At 47.4% G+C, this 6,932-nt stretch overlaps 1 long non-coding RNA gene across 5 annotated transcripts in view; it reads left to right on the forward strand.

The window, feature by feature from the left end:
* LOC144768252 (uncharacterized) overlaps positions 1-5,874 on the forward strand; it is a 215,675-nt gene extending 209,801 nt beyond the window's left edge. For all 5 annotated transcript variants that reach the window (XR_013598509.1, XR_013598510.1, XR_013598506.1 and 2 more), the window contains 2 exons: positions 4,958-5,065; positions 5,664-5,874. This is a non-coding gene — a long non-coding RNA (uncharacterized LOC144768252). The remainder of the gene's footprint in view (positions 1-4,957; positions 5,066-5,663) is intronic.
* The last annotated feature ends 1,058 nt before the right edge of the window (positions 5,875-6,932 follow it).

Below are 6,932 nucleotides of genomic sequence, written 5' to 3' on the forward strand. Positions count from 1 at the left end.
GCCCTCGAGCGAGCCTGGTGCAGAGACCCTACACCAGACAACATGACCATCCTCAAGCTTGCAACCCGAAAACACCACCAACTGATCCGGACCACCAAGAAAAACGCATTCAAATAACGACTGGACAACAACGCACACAACAGCAAGGAACTCTTCAACATCGTCAAAAAGCTCTCCAACCCCAACGCCGGAAAAAAACGACATCACCCCATCACAAGACCTCTGCAACTCCCTCGCCTCCTACTTCCACAACAAGATCGCAGACATACACAACAGCTTCAGCTCTCAACCAACGCACCCTACGACCGCACCAACGCCCCCCACCGCCACCCTCCGCGCCTGGACCCCAACCACCACCGAAGACACCATCCGCACGATGAACTCCATCCACTCCGGATCCCCAACCGACCCCTGCCCTCACCACGTCTTCAACAAAGCCGACGCTGTCATCGCACCCCACCTGCGGGACATCATCAACACCTCCTTCGACACCGCTACCTTCCCGGAGAGCTGGAAGCACGCCGAACTCAGCGCTCTCCTGAAGAAACCGTCAGCAGACCCCACCGAACTCCATCTCGCTCCTCCCGTTTCCGGCCAAAGTCACCGAGAAGACCGTCAACCAGGAGCTGGCCGCCTTCCTCGAGACGAACGGATCCCTCGACCTCTCGCAGTCTGGCTTCCGGGCCAACCACAGCACTGAGACCGCCCTCATCGCAGCCACCGATGACATCCGAGCCCTGCTGGACAACGGGGAAACCGCGGCCCTCATCCTCCTGAACCTCTCGCGGCATTCGACACTGTCTGCCACCGCACCCTAGTGTAGCGCCTCAGCAACGTCGGAATCCAAGAGAACGCACTAGAATGGATCATCTCCTTCCTCGCCGGTAGGACACAGAGAGTCCGCCTCCCCCCGTTCAGATCCGAGGCCACCGAAGTCATCTGCGGAGTACCACAAGGATCATCACTCAGCCCCACCCTCTTCAACGTCTACATGAGCCGCCTCGCGGCCATCGCACGCCAACACAACCTCAACATCATCTCTTACGACGACACCCAGCTGATCCTCTCCCTCACCAACGACCCCGCCACCGCCAGAACCAACCTACACGAAGGGATGAAAGACGTAGCCGAGTGGATGATGAACAGTCGCCTGAAACTGAACTCAGATAAGACGGAAGTCCTCATCCAGGGATCGTCACCCTCCGCCTGGGACGACTCCTGGTGGCCCCCGGCCCTGGGCAGCGCACCCAAACCCACAGACCACGCACGCAACCTGGGCTTCATCCTGGACTCCTCCCTCTCCATGACCAGACAAGTCAACGCCGTCTCCTCGTCGTGCTTCAACATCCTGCGCATGCTAAGTAAGATCTTCCGGTGGATCCCCACCGAGACCAGGAAGACGGTCACCCAGGCCCTCGTCACCAGCCGACTGGATTACGGCAACTCCCTCTACGCCGGAACCACCGCCAAACTCCAGAAGAGTCTCCAGCGGATCCAGAACGCCTCAGCAAAACTCATCCTCGACATCCCCCGACACAGACACAGCCACATCTCCGGACACCTGAGAGACCTGCACTGACTCCCGATCAACAAGAGAATCACCTTCCGTCTCCTCACCCACGCACACAAAGCCCTACACAACCGAGGCCCAAGATACCTCAACAGCCGCCTCAACTTCTATACTCCAACACGCCAACTTCGATCGACCAGCCACGCCCTCGCCACCGTCCCCCGCATCCGAAGAGCCACCACAGGAGGAAGGTCCTTCTCCTACCTGGCCGCCAAGACCTGGAACTCCCTCCCGACCGCCTCCGCCTGACCCAAGACCACCTCGCCTTCAGGAAGCAGCTCAAGACCTGGCTGTTCGAGCAGTAGCGGACCCCCCCTCCCCAAGCGCCTTGAGACCCTCCGGGTGAGTAGTGCGCTATATAAATGCTTGATTGATTGATTGAATACATTTCCAGTTACTTAGCAGATGACATCCACTACACCACCACTCTCTCCACACCCACATTTGGAATTGTCATTAACATAGCATAATGCTCCCCCTTAAATCAGGGGCTGTCTTCAAGGGTTGATGACGCACGTGGTGGCTCACAGAGATTGCCCAGGGATTCATTCCATTTCCCCCAGATTCTGGACCATTTTTTAGGACATCCCCGGTGAAGCTGATGTGTTTTAGATCCGGTTCTTTAGATCGCCTCCTTTTGCTGATAGGACAGGGGGAGAGGGTGGGGGGGCGCAGGGGGTCATACGGGTTCACAGCATACCTGTACATTTTCAGATTTCTCCCTGTCAGGCACTACTGGCTGTGACATCACAGAACAATTCGCTGCTGGCTTTAGTTTTTCTGCCTGGGTGAGGGAAGGAAGGGGGTCTGCCTATTCCTATTCCGCTCACCATCGTAAAGGGCAAGGTGCTTTACAGCAGGTTTGCATTCCGAATTTAATACCTATAGGAAATGTATGATCCGAATGTAGAAGCATGTTTTGACAATCATACTGTGGGTGAAGTTGGTCAAATGTTGGCCATGTTATCAGAATTGCAGTGTTGCCTAAATCTACAAGCACCTTTTTTTAAATTGCTTTTAATATGTACGTACCTTGCTTTTGACTGCACAAATTTGACGTTTGCATCTGCACCCATCCTCTAGGGACTGTGAAAGTCCCCTGGCATGCCCTTCTGGTGACAGAAAATTATTTTGCAAAGTAGAGAAGCATGCAAAAGTTGAACATGCCCTTTGCCCAGTCAAGTTCTTAACATGTTGTCATGTGTTTCCTGCTGCATAATCATTACAATGATTGGTGGGGTGTTAGTTCAATGTCTGCGTATGCTTGGCAGTGTTGCTTGATACAAAATGTACTGTGATTACGCAGTCATGTTTCCAGATGCCAATAAATACAGTAAGTAGTTCCACGCTTCTGTCAAAATGGATCCACGTCATATCTGACACCATCAACCAATGATGGCCTTTCAGCAAATAGTGCACTGCATTCTACAACGTGTGGTAGGAGCACAGGCATATATGCCGCAGCATGAAAAGTGTGTAAGAAAGCAAGAGCTGGCTTATCGTGTCTGGCTTAATGAGGCCACTTGGTATCAATTCTACTTGTATCTAAAGAAGAGACTTACCTGGTCTTGAGAATCAGTACACTGCAGTATCTCTGTATTCAGCTCATCCCATGAGTGAGTCAGCAGTGGGGTACCCGAGTGAAAGCCTTGTCTTATGGTTAGAAAATGGTTCATGCTGCATTGGCAAAGATGAAGCTCTTGTTTATCATTACATTGGAGAACCAAGTGTGCTACTTGTATATTTCTCTGTAACCACAGTTGGAGACCGAGGCATTGCTGGTATGTGCAGGCAAACACCATCCAACATGGCAATGTGCATGTGAGGGCTTCATGTGGAATAAGATTAACCACACCCTGCAGCAACGAGCTAGAGTGCTGCTGTGAGCAAACTACAAGATGACATTTCATTCTGAACCCAGACAACCAAACCATGACCAAGCCCCCCAGATAGGTTCCATTTGACGGACACGCTCCTATTAGTAAAAGGTAGCCTTTGCATGAGAGGAGGGACGGAGCCTGGGAGAAGTGGGGTTTTCTGCTAAGCTGCTCTTGGGATGCCTTTACCTGTTACAGTTTCTTTCTTTTGCCTTGATGACTGCTTCCTGTATGCTCTGACAATTTTCGCCATGTTTATTCCAAGTTATTTATACCCCAATGAAGACTACCGCTCCCAGAATGCACTCCATTCATTAAAGGTCATGTATTTCAGTGACATGGAGTTACCAACAAGCCACATCTGTCGACATGGAGTTACCAACAAGCCACATCTATCGGCTTCATAGATTTTCAGATATAGGTCATGACAATCTATTGTCAAAGGTTCTTCATTCCCTTTTAAGCCGAGCACTCATTTACCAAGAAAAGAGTCCCCCCCACACACCTCTATGTGACATAATCTGCTAAAATGCTTTAAAATGTTTTCAGTATGTGATAGGAAGGGCGGGCCTGGGAGTAGTGGGGCTTTTTTTAGGTCTCTGGCGGCCTTGTGGCACAGGGTGTTTACCTCAGCACCCAGTGATGGACCCCTGGGTGCATGGTAGCAAATGAGCTGTCAGCGCCTCCACGGTGCAACGGATGCTTCTTCACAAGTAATTTGTAAACTACATTGGCTCTGTAATTATGCTCTGGAACTCTGTGTATGTGTGTGTGGCTCTGTGTGTGTGTGTGTGTGGGGCTCTGTGTATGCGTGGCTGTGTGTGTGTGTGTGGCTCTGTGTGTGTGTGTGGCTCTGTGTGTATGTGTGTGTGGCTCTGTATGTGTGGCTGTGTGTGTGTGTGGCTCTGTGGCTGTGTGTGTGTGTGTGGTTTTGTGTGTGTGGCTCTGTGTGTCAGTGTGTGTGTGTGTGTGGCTCTGTGTGTGTGTGTGTGTGTGTGTGGCTCTGTGTGTGTGGCTCTGTATGTGTGTGTGTGTGTGTGTGGCTCTGTGTGTGGCTCTGTATGTGTGGCTCTGTATGTGTGGCTCTGTGTGTGTGGCTCTGTGTGTGTGTGGCTCTGTGTGTGTGTTGCTCTGTGTGTGTGTGTGTGGCTCTGTGTTTGTGTGTGTGTGGCTCTGTTTGTGTGTGGGGCTCTGTGTGTGTGTGAGCAAATGCAATAGGTCTCGCATTTGCGAGAGATTAAGCTATTGGCATTGTAAATGACAGTGCCATTTACTTATCTGTTTTCAAAACCAACAAATAAAATAAAAAAAGTGTCATTTACAAGCCAATACCTCTAACGTTTGCAAAGGCGAGACCGTTGCATTGTAAATGCTTGTTTTTTTTGGCTGCCACGGATGCGGACCAGAGAGGGACGCATGGCAGAGGTAATTGAAGCTAGAAAGACGCATAGTATTAGGTGATCAGCTTTGTCACCATATCAGTAAAACTATTATGGTTTTATTTTTGTAGAACAATACTTTGAGGGATTGCACTCAGAATTTTTAGTTTACGGAGCTTGGAAGGAGAAGGACTTCTGTTTGAAAGAATCTACTGTTTAAAGGACGGAAATCTGTTATTGTAAGTGTCACCATTTGTTTTTAAATACTGTATTCTAAGGGATAGAGGAAGTAGGGTGACTTTAACTCTGGATTAATGAATACAGTGAAGAACGGGGCCTATTTTTAATTAGGTGAGTCAATAGAACATGAAGTATGGTAATCAAAAATGGTTTGACAAACCTTGTTTATTTAAGTGGTTGTGTCTCGGCCATAACAAGATAGGCAGATCGCTTGGGCATAATAAATAATGATTAGGATTTCGTAAAAAGGGTGGGAAAGTCCATCTTTTCAATACTGGCTCAGTTCTGATTGTTCTAGGGTGACTAATAAACCTCGGGTATTGATGAAGTAGAACACTACACCAACATTCTAAAAGTTTGAATATAATAAGGTACGTCCATCTCTGAGTGAAGAGTATAAGGAAGAAATTGCACAAAAAATGTGAGCATATAATGTTTTAGAAGTGGGTGGATGCTGTGTGTTTGTAGATTGCTATATAGGCAGGACCGAAAGGGGTATTTAATTATGGTTTTTATGTTAATCAGACATGAAGTTTGTTTTGCAATTTTGCTTTTTTTGTATATATGGATTGTGATTTTTTGTTTCTTACCTTGCAGCCCCGATGATGTCCTAAGGAGGACGAAACGCGTAGGCTGCGTATAACAAAAGTTGTTTTTGTGGAACAAATGATCTGGATGGAATAATTGTTACATTGATTGGATTCACGCATCAAAGAACTTTTTTGTTGGAATTTGTACTTTGGCTTCCTGAAACTCTTTTGTATAGGAACAATGAAAGAAAAATAATAAAAAATTGAGCAATAAAGAAGAAAGAAATATATATGGACTTCAACATTTGATTTATTACTTTTGAATATACACGCTCCTTCCATTTCCCTTTTTGCAGCATTCTTTATGTTTTCATAACAAGAAAAAAAATAAGACACGCTCAATGCACAAAAGATTCAAGTTAAACAAAAAGGTAGGTTCAGGGACCCATTCCTGTATACAAGGAACATGCTGCCTCGGTGCAGAAAATATTACAGATATAACAAACGTAGGGTCAGAGACTAATACCTGTATACAGGGAGCCAGCAATCCGTTATACCATAGCAGAGGGAAAACGGTGTCCAGAGTAATAGATGTTGCTTGAATAGAGGATCCGGGGGTAGCTAAAGCCGAATTAAGTGTGTGGCTACTCACTCAGGTTTTATGATCGCATCACACTGATGCAGTCACATGACCACAAGTATTTGGGAAATGTAGTCCCATGCCGGCAGCATGAATCTGAATGAACGCGTTCCGAATACTGAAGGCTCTCGTGCTTCTGTCACACACAGCCGCTTCTTCATGTGGCAAAGAATCCGTACTTCTGGTTGGGGAGGCCGAAGCATTGGCCACAGCACGGCGAAACTATGGAATTTGCTTCCTATGGACATTAGATCTGCAAACTCACTTTTCTCATTTAGATGAGGTCTTAAAACATGGCTATTTCAGAACTAGTTCCCCTCATATCTCTGGGTTTACGTAAAGGTTCAGAGGCAAGACACCTCTGGGTATTTTGTGTGCTTAATAACTTATATTAACATAACATAACTAAAGACGGGCCTCTATCGAAGTTAATTGCAAATACAATGGTTTGAATGGCATGTGTTTTTAAAGGGTCAGCGCTGTATACCTAAGGGGAGAAAATCAGCACACCCGAAAACCAGATTGCCCATAGTAGAAATGAGTGTGTGTGTATGTGTGTGTGTGTAAACCTTGTACTGTCATGTATTCCTATAGGTTCTGAATCGATCCCCCTATTCCTGACCCTATTCTGGTTAAACTAACTATCAAGTTAACTAACAGTCAGCCCATGAGGCAAGAAAAGCCCCCATGATGCAG

Source organism: Lissotriton helveticus, chromosome 1_1 (assembly GCF_964261635.1).
Source record: "Lissotriton helveticus chromosome 1_1, aLisHel1.1, whole genome shotgun sequence".
NCBI classification, from domain to species: Eukaryota; Metazoa; Chordata; class Amphibia; order Caudata; family Salamandridae; genus Lissotriton; species Lissotriton helveticus.